This window comes from Lathyrus oleraceus, chromosome 2, assembly GCF_024323335.1.
Source record: "Lathyrus oleraceus cultivar Zhongwan6 chromosome 2, CAAS_Psat_ZW6_1.0, whole genome shotgun sequence".
Lineage (NCBI taxonomy): Eukaryota > Viridiplantae > Streptophyta > Magnoliopsida > Fabales > Fabaceae > Lathyrus > Lathyrus oleraceus.
This window is the reverse complement of record NC_066580.1, coordinates 231,717,034-231,733,272: the sequence shown is the minus strand read 5'-3', so window position 1 is coordinate 231,733,272 and position 16,239 is coordinate 231,717,034.

Here is a 16,239-nt window from a genome sequence, read left to right as displayed (position 1 = left end):
TTCAATCAGTAGGCCTTATGCCAGGTCTGGTTCTTCCTTGATAACCAGACTGCAAGTGAATACTAAGTTCTAACAGAGCTTTTGTTCCTTAGTATCTGTTGACAGGTATGAATGTCACAGCATTCAATAATCCTGTGTTAGCTAGTCCTGCAGTAACTACAATGTAGTTACATATACATGTCATGACATCAGTCAAGACATTTGTGTTTTACCATACAATGCAGCCAATTAAACACCTACAGTGTTCCTTAGTTACTCTATCTCTCATCAATCCGTCCTTTGTGTGTGACCCTATAGGTTTTCGCGGCGTTGGCAATTATATTAAATCACGCATTTAACATAATAAACAGTGAGCGGTATCTAGCAACACGTCACTGCTACCCAAGTCACGAAAATGTCATGTGATCTGACAAAACCTCCTGTGATAATAATTATGTGTATAATTACCCCTTTGCCCTTATGTCTATATTGAACACAAGGTATAGACCGTGTCACCCTTGTCCAGTTCAATATTGGGCCCATAGACATTTATCCTGTTACGCAGGATTGGCAAATTCCATCTAGGACACTCATGTCCCTCAGCATGCTTCGTGGAGTACCCATCAACTGTCTTTATGGTTATCCAGTTACGGACAATGTTGGATCAACAATAAAGCACTCGACTCTACATCTAGGATCCATAGTGGTTTTAGGTCGAAGAGTGGTATACACTATTATCACCATGAGAATAACTTATGACACTTTGCATAACTTTCTCTATAGTATTCTCATAGCGGGGCAATCCGGTATAAATATTACTCCTAATATTCATACCTATGTTTAAGACTTGATAACTCTTTATCCATGATCCATGAGATGTGATCATCAGTCTACAAACATAATAGTCTTAATGCTTTAATGTTATCCCACTTCACACTAAAGCTCGACTACGGATACTTTAAGAATAGTGTCCTTATGTTTAATGTGTTCTCATGATTAAGTCACACTTAATACATTAAACGGACTATCTATTCCAGGGACTTTATTAATCAACCATAATAAAGAAAATGCCTTTAAATAATTCGATACAAGTACCAAAAGTATTGGCCTCTAGGGCTTACACCAACAATCTCCCACTAGCAGTAGAGCCAATCAGGCATACCCCGTATGCCCATTGATCTAGTATGGCCATCATGCTTCTGCTGCGCAAGAGGCTTTGTCAGTGGGTTAGCAACATTGTCAAGTGTAGGTACTTTACATATTTTCACACAACGTCTAAGTATGTGTTTGGATCGTTGGTGAGATCTAGGCTCCTTAGCTTGTGCGATAACACCATTGTTATCATAATAGAGACCAATGGGATCCACAATGCTAGGGACTATGCCAAGTTTATTGATCCAAACAGCTTCCTTTGCTGCACTTAAGGCAGCAATATGCTCGGCCTCGGTTGTAGAATCAGCAACTGCATCTTGCGTTGAACTTTTCAAGCTCACAGTGCCGCCATTTAAGCAAAACACATAACCAGATTGGAATCATTCATATTAAAGCGTCTCAGTACTTTGTCTATGTACTCTGACTTAGGCCAAGCATTTCATGATCTATCTCTATAGATTCTGATAGGCTGCTTCACCCAGGTCCTTCATAGAAAAGCATTTCCCCAACCAAGACTTTACTTGTTGCAGGGTAGGGATATTGATTCCAATGAGTAATATGTCATCTACATATAATACCAGGAATACGATCATGCTCCATTATCCTTCTTGTAGACACAAGGCTCATCTTCGTTCTTGATGAATCCATACAGTTTTACTGTTTCATCAAGGCGAAGATTCCATAACTAGGTCACAGGCTCATCTTGATCCATGAGTAATATATCACCTTGATCAGATATCCATATATCTTAGGTAGGTGACGTATCCTGCCTGACCTACGCTGGTCTTGTTCTACTTGAGCAGGTTGCTCTTACACAACTACTTGTGTTTCCTGCTCTAATTCCTCCATAGGTGTATCGATGCTTTGTGATTCTTGAATTTCTTCAAGCTCTACTTTCCTCCCACTGGTTCCTTTGGAATTAAAATCCTTTTCTAGGAAAACTCCAGTTCGAGCGACAAACACTTTGCCCTCCGAAGGATTGTAGAAGTAATATACTCTTGTTTCTTTAGGATACCCCCACAAATAAGCATTGGTCAGATTTGGGCTTAAGCTTAGTTGAAATTTGTCGTTTCACATAAACTTCGCAACCCCAAATCTTCATGTAAGACATATGTGGTCTCTTACCACTCCATATCTCATATGGTGTCTTTTCAACCTTTTGGATGGAACACGGTTAAGTGTGTAAGCTGATGTCAATGGTGTATGTCCTCAAAAGGAGTTTGGAAGATTGGTGTGACTCATCATGGATCGGACCATGTCCAACAGGGTTCGATTTCTTCTCTCAGATACACCCTTCCATTGGGATGTTCCAGGAGGAGTAAGTTGGGATAAGATCCCACACTCTTTCAGATGGTCATCAAACTCTAGGATTAAATACTCATCACTTCGATCTGATCGAAGAGTTTTAATATTCTTACCTAGTTGGTTTTAACTCGTTAGGTTTCACCCTTTTGTATTAATGTTATTAATAGGCATTTCAAGATCAAGGACATATAGTCCATTGTTCATTTGTGCAGTAGCATAGAACATATCATTCAAATAAATTGAGCAACAATTGTTCTTTATTATAAATGAAAAATCAAACTTGTCCAAACAAGAAATGGAAATAATATTCCTACTAATTGCAGGTACATAATAACAGTTCTCTAACTGAATTATTAAACCACTAGGTAAAGTCAATACAAAAGTTCCTACGGCTAAAGCAGCAACCTTTGCTGCATAGCCAACTCGTAGGTCGACTTCACCTTTTGCCAAATCTCTACTCCTTTTTAGTTCCTGCACATTTGTACAAATGTGAGAACCGCATCCAGTATCTAATACCCATGATGCAGAAGTAGATAAATTAATAACAAAAATACCTGAAGTTGAAGTCTCTACTCCATTCTTCTTATCTTCCAGGTACTTTGGGCAGTTCCTCTTCCAGTGTCCAGTCTTACCGCAATGGAAGCAGGTGCCTTCTTTTGCTATGCCTACACTAGGCTTCAAAGCAGCAGTGGATCTGGGATTGGCAACTTCCTTGCCCTTCCCCTTATCACTCTGCTTAGTGGGCCTTTTGTTCTGTCTCTTTCCATTTCCGATCATCAGAATGGACTTCCCTTTTGACTTCAGATTCTGCTCGGCAGTTCTTAACATGGCGAGCAGTTCAGGAAGAGATTTGTCCATATCAATCATATTGAAATTTAGGACAAATTGACTGAAACTATCTGGCAACGATTGCAAGATCAAATCAGTTGCAAGTTCCTTTTCGAGGGGAAAGCCCAATCTCTCAAGGTTTTCCACATACCCAATCATCTTGAGTACATGGGGAGCTACAGGGGCTCCCTCAGCTAACTTGCTTTGAAAAAGGGCTTTTGAAACTTCAAACCTCTCATGCCTTGCTTGCTCTTGATAGAGCAACTTCAGGTGTTCGATCATATCGAACGCTGACATGTTCTCATGTTGCTTTTGCAATTCTGAGTTCATGGTAGCTAGCATGAGACAAGCAGTTTCATTGGCATCATCGACATGCTTCTTATAAGCATCTCTTTCTGCCTTAGGTGCAGAACTAGGAGGTTCCTCTTCAGGAACAGGTGTCTCCAAGACATACAGCTTTTTATCATGTTTGAGGATAATCCTCAGGTTTCGGTGCCAATCCAGGAAATTTGTCCCATACAATTTTTCCTTATCAAGGATTGATCGTAGGATGTTGTTAGAGGTGTTTGCTGTCATGGTAATCTACATAAGGATTAATCAAAATATTGAAGGTGAGAAAAACAAGAAAGGGGGGGTTTGAATTGTTTTGAAAAATAAGCGCTTTTCAAAAAGAAAATCACACAAGGATTTTATACTGGTTCGCTTATAACACAAAGCTACTCCAGTCCACCCGGCCGAGGTGATTTCGCCTTCAACAAGGACTTAATCCACTAATCTTGAAAGATTACAAACAACGTCTAAGATACAAAAATCTCTTAGCCCTCTCAAGTATACAGACTACACAGAGTCACTTGAGGAAATCAACAAACAAAAGATGAAAGGTTATGTAATCTAGAGTGCTTCTAAGAAAGCAAATATTACAATGTAAAGAACAAAAGTTTTTCACGTAATAAGCAAAAGCTTCGTGAAGATCTTTGAGAGAAGAGTGTTTTTCTTGACTTGGTGTTTCAGTATAATTTTGGCTTGTTGGCTTGCTGATTGTTCTCTCGTGTGTTGCTGAAAGTTGATTTGCAATCCTTTATATAGATCAGTTAAAGTAGTAGTTGAAACTGGTGGATATTAAGATGAAGTTACGCCATCACATAATTAGCTAATGCAGGATGACTTTTTCTTCTTGAAATGACTACTTACCACAAGTAGTATTTTCTTTATTGAAATTGGAGATTAACGTCTCTTTCTCAATTAGGAAATCCATTTGAAAATCTTTACTTGTCTTCAACGTTACTCTTTCATGATTAGCAAATCCATAATCAGAGTATTTGTGTTTCTGGAGAACCTTGGAATCTTGCTTCTGATGTTGATCTAAATAGTTTCTTCAGATAGCGTTGTTCAGAGTCAGAGGTTCTAGGACTTACTTCTTCTTCAGATGCTTCTGATACTTGTTGTTTAGTTCAGAGTTTAGACTTTCTTGAACTTGTTTCTACTTCAGAGCTTCTGATCATTTGATAATATGCTTCTGATCTGGTACTCTATCTGATGATGTCATCAGATTTCTTTCTTCTATCTTTAGAATCCTGCACACTTAGAAACTTTTCGTTAGGGTGCCATTTTTGGTTTCATCCTTTGTTATCATCAAAATCAAGGAATCTGTTGTAGAACAATTTTTGTTCTTACAATCTCCCCCTTTTTGATGATGACAAAACAACTTTAATTAGCAGATGAAACATGAATAAAATTAGATCAGATAGACAGAAGCTCCCCCTGAGATAATGCTAGGGAGTTCAGAAGTTCTTACCAGAGCTTCTAAAGTAAAGAGGTTTCTGAAATTTTCTGCAATTTCTTAAGTCCAAGTTAGATAATTTTGTTTATAAAAAAAAATGTTGCAGAATGCTTAAGGTTTTAGACAATATTTTCATCAGAGCTAATAATTACTTTCTCCCCCTTTTTGTCAAAATCAAAAAGACATAGTAAAAAAAAAATAACTTGAAGAGAAAAACATTGCATTAATATAGAAGCACAAAGGCAAACAAAACATCAGATTCAAAAGAACAAGAAAAACATCAGATCCAAAGGAAGACAGAAGCAAAAACAATAGGCAAGCAAAAATAAATCCTAAGTGCCTAAGGGTTCGGAGGCGGAGGCATTCTCTGAAGCAGCATAGCAAGCATATTCTGGATGTTGTCGTTGACAGTATCTTGCTTGTCCATTCTGGCCCGGAGTTCATTCTGATCTTGCTTGAGTTCTTTCAGAGTCTGAAGAACCATAGGAATCACAGAAGAGGACTCCCCCAGAGTCAAAGCCTGCTGAGCTTCAGCTTCTGCAGCAGCTTGTGCTTCTACATCCGCCAGAGCCTTGGCTTCAGCTTCCTTTTGCCTTAGGAGTTCAGCTTCCTTAGCAGGTCGTTCTTCTTCTAGCCTTTTTGCTTCTTCTTCAGCTTCCTTGGCCAACCTCTCTTCCTCCAGCCTTCTGGCTTCAGCTTCTCTGGCAAGTCTCTCCTGGAGTCTTGCCTCAGCATCTCTGATGTAGCCATTTCTGACTTGTTCAGAGATGCCCTTCAGTCTAAAGGCCTCAGATGTCATCCAGCCAATGACTCTGTTCCAGTGTGTCCTTACATATTTAGGATCATCACTGATTTCAGAGTTTGTGACTAGAGAATCAACCTTTTGAACTGAAGCCTCTGCAATCATTAAGATGGCTTCCTTAAGGGTAGGTTTAGAAAGTTCAGGTTCAGGTTCTGGTTCAGAGGTATGAGGTGGAGAGTTAGGAGGGCTGAGGTTTAAGGTTTGAGGTGCAGATTCTGATTCAGGTTGAGGTTCAGATTCTGCTTCTGGTTGAAGACTGGAGGATGAAGCATAAAGAGGATTTAGGTCTAAAGGGTTAGAGTCTGCTTCAGGTACAGCGGGAATGTTTGGTGGGGTGATATCAGAGGTGTGGGGAGCAGATGGTTGAGTTTCAGAGGGTTGAGTTTCAGAGGGTATGGTGGTTGTTTGTTGTGGTGGAAGTGAAGTTGCTTCAGATTGAGTTTGAGTTTGTTGTTGTGAAGCAAGTCTATGAGCATAAAGTGTGGCTATGGTTGGAGAATCAGGGTCAGAAAGTTCTTGGTCAGAAGAGAGGGAGACATATGGAGGTGATTCGGGTTCAGAGGATGATGAAGAAGAAGTGCTTTGGTAGGTTTGTTTAGGTTCAGAGGGAGGTATGAATGTTCTTGCTATGTTTAGAACTGGTGTAGGTTGGGAGGTTCTGGTGATTGAAGGTGAAATATCAGAGGTGGTATATATGGGTTGTGAAGAGAGAGGGTTAGAGGAAGCCATCATAAATTCAGAGGTAACAGGAGGAACAGACTTACCAGTAGAAATTTGCAGAGGAGCTGAAGATCCGCTTCCAGAAGCTCCTTCAAGTCTGGCCTTCTTTGCTGGTGGTGCTATCTTCTTCTCAGAAACACCTCTCTTGTATCTGACTAAGTCTTCTTCAGAGTCCAGACAGTCGTCGAGGCTAAAATCAGAGACGTCAACACCTTCTTCCAGCAGACGATGAAGATAGATGGCAACAGCGTCTCTGGGTTCGTTCTTGAAGAATCTGGCAAGGCCATGAGGCATCTTCCTCTGATCTTTCAAACTATCCCAGGATGTATCCAGAGTTGGCCTGACTTGAATTTTCTTGATAATCCCCATACTCTTGAGGTTTCTGGCATTCAGAGGCTTCCCCACATCTATTGCCAGATCATCCATCAGTTTGGTCTTTTCCAGCTCATCTACCAGTCCATGCTCAATGAAGACGTCAGATAGCAATCTTCCCAGAGGAATGTAGGATCTGGGCTTCATGTTATTCCTGGTTTCTCTGACCGAATCTCTCAGATATCTGAAGAGGAGAGCAGGGTGTAGCACCTCAAATTTGCACCCATCATTGTACATACATTCTCATATTAGGTCATAGCATAACATGGTCCACTGCATAGCATTGCATTGTCCTTTTGCCTCAAGTGCAAGTCATCAGAAGAATTAAGTCAAACTGGTCAGGAGATCAGTCAATCAAGCAAGCAAGCACAATTTCCAAGGAGCCAAGGCCCTAGGGTTGGTCTAACATGTTCACATGACCTAGGGGTCCTCTTGAAGTGTTTTGGTCAAGGATTGGATGTTCAGAAGTCATCAGTCAATGCACAGTCCATCAGAAACCCTAAAAAGTCAACCATGGTCAACTGTGCCTGATTTTATGGTTTTGATGGTGGGATTTGGTTTGAGAGGGTTCATTCATGTCCAAATAGGCCTCATATATCATGTCAAACACCATCATGGAAGAATTTGAAGCCAGATCAGAAATTTCCAAAAATGGAAACTGGACCTGTAACTGAAACCTGCCAAAAATGGAAAGTCTTGATCCTCAAACTTACATCATGATACAAGCTTCAAATGAATTTTTGCCCAACATGAAAGTTGAAGATCTTGTTCTCCCATTTCTAAAAAGTCCAAGAACACTCAATTCCCATGAATGGTTGGCAAGTTATGATCAAATCATTTTCAGAAATTTTTGAACTTCAAAAGGCCATATCTCTCAAACCATTTGGCCAAATTTGGTGGGGTTTTTTCCTACAAGTCACATTTGATCCCTTCTTTCCAAAAATGTAACTTTCATGTACCAAAACATTACCATGCAAAATGGCCTTTTTGAACTTGCCTTAATTAATTTCAAGTGAGTTGAATTTTGACTTTTCAAAATAATCATTTTTAAACCATTTGGCCAATTGAAATAGTTCAGAAATGTGGTTTGTGTCATGTTTGAAAGCCCAAATTCGTGCAGTACATACACCCATGCCAACTTGCTTGAAAATTGGAAAAAAGTACACTTTTACCAACTCTACTCCACATTTTCATGAACCATGATTAGCATCCATTAGCACCAGTAAACAACATATATATTCATCTCTTTTTTCTGCTGAAAAAACCCTAGTTGTAGCCTCCAAACACAGAAACTCATTCATTCTCTCAAAAATCCATTTCTTAACATTTTTCAAATTCTTCCAAAAACTTCAAAGGCCACGATCTGGACATTGTTTATTCATCATCCAAGCAACCTTGTGAACACATTTCAGCTATCATTCCACATCTGTAAGAAGCTTTTGTTGGACTGTTCTTTCCAAGCATCATCCATGGCAAAGGTCGAGTGAAGTGGTTTCAAGTTGTTTCAGGCCCAAGTTCTTCCTCCATCCACCTTTTAGAAGCTTCATGTACATCTGTTTTGGGCATTTGCAAGCAAAGAACCTCTAAATCACGACTGCCCTTCAATCTTGGTGAGTTTTCGATCTTCACTATTCTTAAAACTATGCCATGCCTTAGATAGAGTATGCCATGCTGATCACCATGAAATTTAAATCGTAAAAAACCATTGAGAAATGAGAGAGAACGAGGGTTTGGAAGTTTTGTGTTCATAACAAGATTGGATCGATTCTTGATGTTGTTGTTTGTTTTTGGATAAATCGCATGTGGATTCGTGTTAAGTAATGGTGGATCTTCATGAATGTGTGAATAATTTTTACTTCTGGAACTATTTGAATTTCCTGGAAATTTCGTGCATGAAGATCATGAGGATCTTCATGCTGTTCATGAAACTGCCTTTTTTCCTGCGGATTTAGCCGCAGCCTTCATATGGGGTTGCTGCGACATTACCTGCGAAAACACATGAGTTTCCTGCGGATTTCGCGTGTTAGGGTTTTGCATGAACCGTTCCTTGTTTCATTCATACTGACCAATAGGAACATTCCGTTTCATGGCCCAAAACGGCAGCGTTTGATTTAATGAGTCCTGGAATTACAAAAATGCCATTTCCGGTTATTAAATCCATTTAATTCATTTATTTTCTCAATTTTTATTTCATTTGATATGCTCAACTTGTAAAATTCATAAATCATTCATTTGAGATCCAAATTTTGTGGGAATTTTTGCTAAATGCTCAGCATGACCTCTATTATTTTATCACATTTTTTCCAGAATTTTTGGATGGTTGGTTTTTGTTTGGCATTAGGGTTTTGTTCATGTATGCAAATTTTGTACACTTTGCCAAAACATTTGTGAAATGGTGATACTTTATCCAATGGCTCCCAAACTTTTTGTGCTTAAACTAGACACACTCATGGTGATTTTAGTGTAGAGTTTGTGAATTTATCATTTCTGGTTTGTGAGATATGATTTTTTGAATTAGGGTGTGACAATTTGTGTCACACCATTGATGTCCAAATTCATGATTTTCATTACCATGCTTCTTGAACTCAAATTGGTTTGAATTTTTGCATGACCCTACTCTAGTATGTCTAGTTCACATGTGATTTTTTGTGGAATTATTTGTGGCATTTCCTAATTGTTTGGGATTTTCTCCCCTGTTTGGTCTTATGTTGACTTTTTGTGACACATGTTCCCATTTCATTTGTGAAATTCTCATACTTTATTAGATGGACATGAAATTTGATATGTGATTAGTAGACATCTTAAGCTTTGCCATGGTTTTAGTCCCATTCATTTCTCATATGCTATCACTGATTTATGAATTTTTCAAGTTGATGCATGTTTGGTTGACTTCTTTGAGCATGTTCAAAATTGCTTTGACTTTCTGATTTTCATTGACTGCCTTCCACTTGTCCAAATGTGATGAAATTTGACATGCTTACCATGCTGTGGGTTGTGATTGGTCATGATTTATTTGGTGATTTTTGGAAATGTTTAAGATTGCTTTTGAGTTAAGTCTTGCTGTTGACTTCTACGAGCTTCTAAATGCCATGCTTTGACCTAATTTGTTCATGAAATGATGACGATGATTGATATGAATGTGAACCTAATTGGTGTTGTTTCTTGATTGTTTGAACATGATTTTGGATACTTGCCCTTTGCTGTTTTGACTTTTTCATTTCTTTTTTACCCTAGGCTTGTCCTAGTGGTCCTGTTACTCACCTTTGAGCTCATGTTTTCAGGTTGACCAACAAATGACCAATGAGACCATTTCTTTTTGATTGAGCTTGTTTGATTATCATTGACTAACTTGTTTGTTTTGTAGGTGGCTTGGCTCACATGCCTTAAGCCTTATGCCTTGCACCTCCATTTGCCTCTAATTAACTGTGGATGTCTGTTTCTTTTTGCTTTGTTTTGAGGTTGCATACTAACATCTGCTTGACCATTTCAGGTGCTTTTAGTTGCTCAGTTCCTTGTGAACTTTTGCTTTGCTTTGCTTGTATAAGCAATTTGCATTGAGGTATATTTCTAATCTTCATGTAGTCTGGAAGACCTGGCCTGTTACTTGGCCAGGCAACTGTCTGAAGTCCTCCTTAAGAGGCAATGTTTGTGGATGTTTAATTTTGTCCTTGCATAGAGTCAAAGACCTCCTAAGTGAAGAGGCAATTGGCAGAACCCAAGGGATATGCAATCTATCCCCTGCTATTCTGTGTGTCATCTGCTTTGCTCACACCACTGTGTTGATGCATTGCAGATACAAACCTAAGATCTTGTACAATCGTACAGTTGAGTCAGTCTTAAATGTGTAGAAGGGTTCCCACTTTCTGAACCCATACATTCTTGTCTTAAGCTCTCCCAGGCCAGGGATAAGAGCTGTGAAGTCTTATCTTCACTCACCTTTCATCTGCTTCACCTTAGCCCCTCAATGGCAAGGTTAAGAGCACATTCACCCAGTTCCAGAGGTTTGTTTGTTGAAGTTGATATGACCCCTCGACTAAAACCTAACCCTTGTTTGAGCCCCTTGCTTGCATATAGTGTGTGCTACTTGTGCTTGTGTGTTTGTTTGACTTGCTTCCTGTGCAAGTTAGGGTTAGTTTAGACTTGCTTCCTGTGCAAGTTAGGTTTTGCTTGGCTTGCTTCCTGTGCAAGTTAAGTGTGTGTGTGGCTTGCTTCATGTGCAAGTCATGTTTAGGATAGGCTGGCTCCCTGTGCCAGTTAGCTAGAAACCTTAACTTAGGGATGATTTTCATGATAACATCTAGCCTCGAGTCGTAGTCTCCCTAGTTGTGTCTCCCTCTGTTATCTGGTTAGGCTAGTCCTTTATCCCTCTGTAGGGGAACTACATCGCCCTGATCTTCATACCAGATGAAGTATGTAGGCAGGAGATTGAGCTGATCTCTCCGGGCGCCCTTTTTCTTTTTTGTGTGTGTTGTTTGACAGTTATAGGCTCGAGTCCCCGACTCCCTATTAACTTGTTGTGTTGTTGGAAGCTGATGTAAGCCCATCGAGTGGCAGTTAGGTTCCAGTGTGCGTGTGTTTGTTTCGGATGCTGATGTAAGTCCAGTGATTGGCATTCAGGCTCCATGTTTGCCTTCTTGAGTGCGTTTTGGTTCGGATGCTGATGTAAGTCCAGTGATTGGCATTCAGGCTCCACGTTTGCCTTTGCTTGTGTTGGTTTGTGTGCGTGTCAGCCGAGCTACGAATGCTCTGATTCTTCTCTCGTCCGAGAAGATACGTATGCATAGGATGCGATATCCTAGCGAGCATGTGTCGTCTCCCCAGTCCGAACTACTTCGACTCTGATGTCTATGCCTGATAGACTAAGTAGGCCCAGGATGCGACATCCTGCCGAGTCAGTTTCAGTCAGTTTCTTGTATCTCTTTCAGCCAGTGTGTGTGTGTTTGAGCAGTGTTTTAGCAACCAATTATCCTTCCTTTTGTGCGTGGATCCCGTAGAGTACTACGGATGCGTAGGGGTGCTAATACCTTCCCTTCGCATAACCGACTCTCGAACCCATTCTCTTTGGTCGCGAGACCATGTTCTTTCCAGGTTTACTCTGAGCGTTTCCTTTCCCTCTTTTGGGAAAAATAACGCACGGTGGCGGCTCTGTTGTTCTTGTTTTCCCGCCGGTTTTTCGCGTGATGCGACAGCTGGCGACTCTGCTGGGGATCTAGAGAAGTTGACCTGTGCTGGTCCATCTTCCCTAGGCGAGTCTCTCCTAGCGCTCTCTAGGTTAGGGTTTTGGTTGCTGTTTGTTGTTGTATTTATTGCATTCATTGTATATATGTGCATTTATTGTTTGCCTTTATTGTGTGCATTAATGTTTGCATTCATTCATATTCATCTGCTGGCTGTGCTGTGTTTCTCTGTTTGGGGTGGGGATTACTCGAGGTAAAAGGCCCAATACCCAGGCTATGAGTGAGATCTAGGATACTTAGGAATAGAGTGATTCATGGGAAGCGGGTGGTATTGCGCCACTTAGCGGAACATTGATATCACGAGCAGTTCAGACCCTGGTGGGATATTGTCGTTACATACTTCAGGTGTGTATATGATGGTATTCTGCGAAAGGTTATTTATGCTGCGTTTCTCTTCGACTTTACCCTGGCCTAGATAACACCCGTGAGTGGGGAGGGTTTGATCATTACAGGTACAGTTGCTGATTGGTTGGTGATGTGTTGGTGACTCTTGGTACTGATGGTGACTGTGAATTATGGGGCATTTATTTCTGGGACGCCAGAGTTCTGTCCGTGGTTTATCAGCGGGTTCCGTTTATTTCGGATCCCCGGGCTGAGTTGAGAGTACTTGTTCAGAGGATCCGTTTGTCACCCGTTCAATGGTTGTTCCTGTGAAGATAGTGATATAATCTCCGGTTCCGTTTATTTCGGAACCCCCCCAAGTTGGATTTATGGTGACTTGATCCCACAGATATGACTGGTTCAGAGAAGTGTTGGGCTTTCAGATGACTTGGTGGCACAAGGGCCTGCATTCATGCATTTGCATCATATCATCTCGCATTCATCTGCATTCAACTCATGTCTGTCCGTACTCAGGGTCCATTATTTTTTAACTAAGACTCAGGTTGAGAGACATCCGGATGTTAAAAAATTGTTGATGAAATTTTATCTGTCTCAATGAAACCAGAAAAAAAGAGGACTGAATATTCCTGGTACGGACAGACATTGCATGTGTGAGTCATACTAACCTGTTTGCTGTTTTGTAGGTTCCAGTATTCAACCAGTGCGCGTAACTCGCCTGTTCGGATAACCTGCTGGGGGTCAACAAATCCAAGCTGATGGATCTTCCCAACGCCGACATCCTTGAGCTGAAAGGGATGATGAGGGAGTTGTTCAGTGTTGTGCAAGGGCTTGCCTTGGGACAGAAAGCCATGTCTGAAAGATTGGAAAGGATCGAGAAATGGCTGATAGTGGAGAAAGTCCAGGGGAAGGCTCCGTCCTCCGAAGTGAACAAACCTTCTGGTACTGTGGCAAGGAAGTCCTCCGACAGTGGTCCATTCAAGAGGGAAGTTGAGCCAGTTGGTGTGCCTTCAAAGAAAGAACGTAGTAAAGATCGTTATCATCCTTATGCTGCCACTGTAACCACTCCTGTCAGCAATCCACCTGCTCAACAGCAACAACTGCCACCTCAACAGAAGACACCGGGAGCTAAGAGCCAGGTGAAGAAGAAGAATGAGGATCGTCAGTTTGAGGAACCACCGGTGACTTATGCCTTTCTTTTCCAAAGGTTGAGGGATCTGGGATTAGTTCGGCCGAGGATTTTGATTCCTATAGAACAGCAGCGGAGGCCTGCAAACTATGATGAGAGTGCCAAGTGCGAGTTTCACTCTGGGGCACCCGGACACAACATTGAAGGTTGCAGAGCTTTTAAGCATATTGTCCAAGATCTGGTGGACTCCAAGGCTATCAGCTTGGCCCAGATAATGAATGAGGATGTCAACCCCGTACTCGGGCAGGGACCAGTAAAGGTAAAGATGATGAAAAAGGTCAAGAGAGGAATAGAAGTGATTCAAGAGGGTCAGCTAAAAGGTCCAATGGCTATGGTTCCAAAACTTCTGCTACGGGATGGAGCCTTCCCTGCTGTTGATAATGCTTGTGCGACTGTCACTACAGAAGGGTGTGTATTGATGAAGGACCCGACCCAGAAGATGAAGAAAGTAGAAATGGACAATGTAAGATGTAGAGCACCCAATCTGGCAGTTGAAACCGTCCAGGTAGAGAATGCCTTTGTCGTTGAGAAAGAGAAGAAGCTGTCCATTTCTTCTTATTAACAAGCTCTGGAGGTGGTGAAGAACGAAGAGGCCCAAGGCTGGGGAAGGATCATTGACATCATAGTAAAAGCAGACATGTTTGGAGTCGGTTATCAGCCGGATTTAGAGTCGTCTAGACCAAATAGAGGATGTCGTCCACTGTACGCCTTCGTCAGTGCAGGAATGTTGGATCCTGGTCATGCCCGTTCAGTGGGTGAAGATGTTGACAGCGACCGCGAACTCGAGTTGTGGATAAAGTCGTGCGTACCAGGAAACTGGAAGGACTCCAAAACCATCACTGTCACTCATTCTGAAGAGTAGTATTTCTGTTTTTCAATTTTTGTTTGCATGAAAGCCATACGTTTTGCCCGAAACGTAATGGTCCATTGTAAGGGCCATCTCATGTGTTTCATTATGCAACATTTTGCATCAGTGATGAATGGATGTTTTTGTAGTTAAAGGCGGTGTTCCCTATTTTTCATTTAATTTTGCAATTTAAAAAAGGAAAAAAAACAAATAAAAATGGCAACGTTTTTTCATTCTCTTTCCTTTTGATTTTGTCTCGTTCCAAAGTGATTACTCTCCTGATCTCACCGATAACGATTTGGTTACACCTCTGTATGACTCCGACAATTCGATCTATCATGCCAGAGAAAAAGGCGAAGAAGATTGTGATTTGCTGGAATTAGCCAGGTCATTGAAACAAGAGGAGAAGGTGATTCAACCGCACGAGGAGCGATTCAAGATTGTTACTCCAAGCTCCGCCGAGGTTAGAAAGCGAAAAGCTGAGGTCGTTTCGGAGGCAAGTCAAGAGCAGAATGGTAGCCCTTTTGAAAGAGAAGGTTGATACATGTGCCTAGTTGTATCTAGATACACCAAGATGGGATACCAATGTTTTGGGGCATAAACTACCATCAGGAGGAGACTGTGCAAAAGCTGAGGCCGACAAAGGATGAGAAAGAGAGAAGGTGTGAATAGACTATCAAGATGCGAGCAGAGCTAATCTGAAAGATGGATTCCCGGTACATCACAATGAGGTATTGGTTGATTATATGGCTCAGGTCTCAGTGTTTATCTTCATGGATGGCTTCTTGGCCAAGACCAGATTGAATTGTTGCCAGATGATATGAAGTAAACCAGGTCCATCACACAAGGGGCACCTTCTTGTTCTAAGTTGATGTCGTTCCGTCACATGAGGCCGGTGCCACGTATCAGAGGTCTACGGTGACTTTGTTTCGTGATATGATTCATCGTGAAAGCAAATGCCATGTTGATGACATGATGGCAAAGTCCCAAGCAGAACAGGGGCATCCGGTAGACTTGGGGCAAGTTGTTTGACCAGTTGAGATAACTCATACTTTTGAGTCTGAATCAGTGCACTTATGGAGTGTTGTCCATCAAGCTACCGAGGCTTGTTGTGAGCGAATCAGAGGAATCGAGGTCGATCCTGCTAAAAAAAAAAAAGAGGGTAAGTTGTAGGAACCTCTGATTCCGATACCTCAGTGAAAGAAATAACTGTTAATCCGGTACTTGATAACCCTCGAGGGGTCTACGAGGTGCGTATTGAGTCAGCATGACTAGTCTTGTCGAAAAGAGTATGCAATTTACCTAAGCAAAAAGTTTATCGACTGTGAAACAATACACTCACTGTTCGAAAAAACTTGATGTACTTCGGCATAGGCTGCTCGCCGACTGAGACAGTGTATGCTGATTCATACCACTTTGTGGATGTCCAAAATGGATCTGATCAGATATGTGTTTGAGAAGCTAGTAGCAACCCATGGAAAGGTTGTCAACCAAGGAAGTTTGAGGTCCCTGATGAGGACATCTCGAGGTACTCAAATCAAAAGATTGAGAGTGACTGATCCCGGAGGAGGGGTCTGACCCCGAATCCGAACGGATTCCGATGTCTGAGGGGGAAGGAGATGAGGTGAATAAGTTAGTGCTTCCCGGATCACAGTTGGTTGCACCAACAATGGTGGCTGAACATAAAGT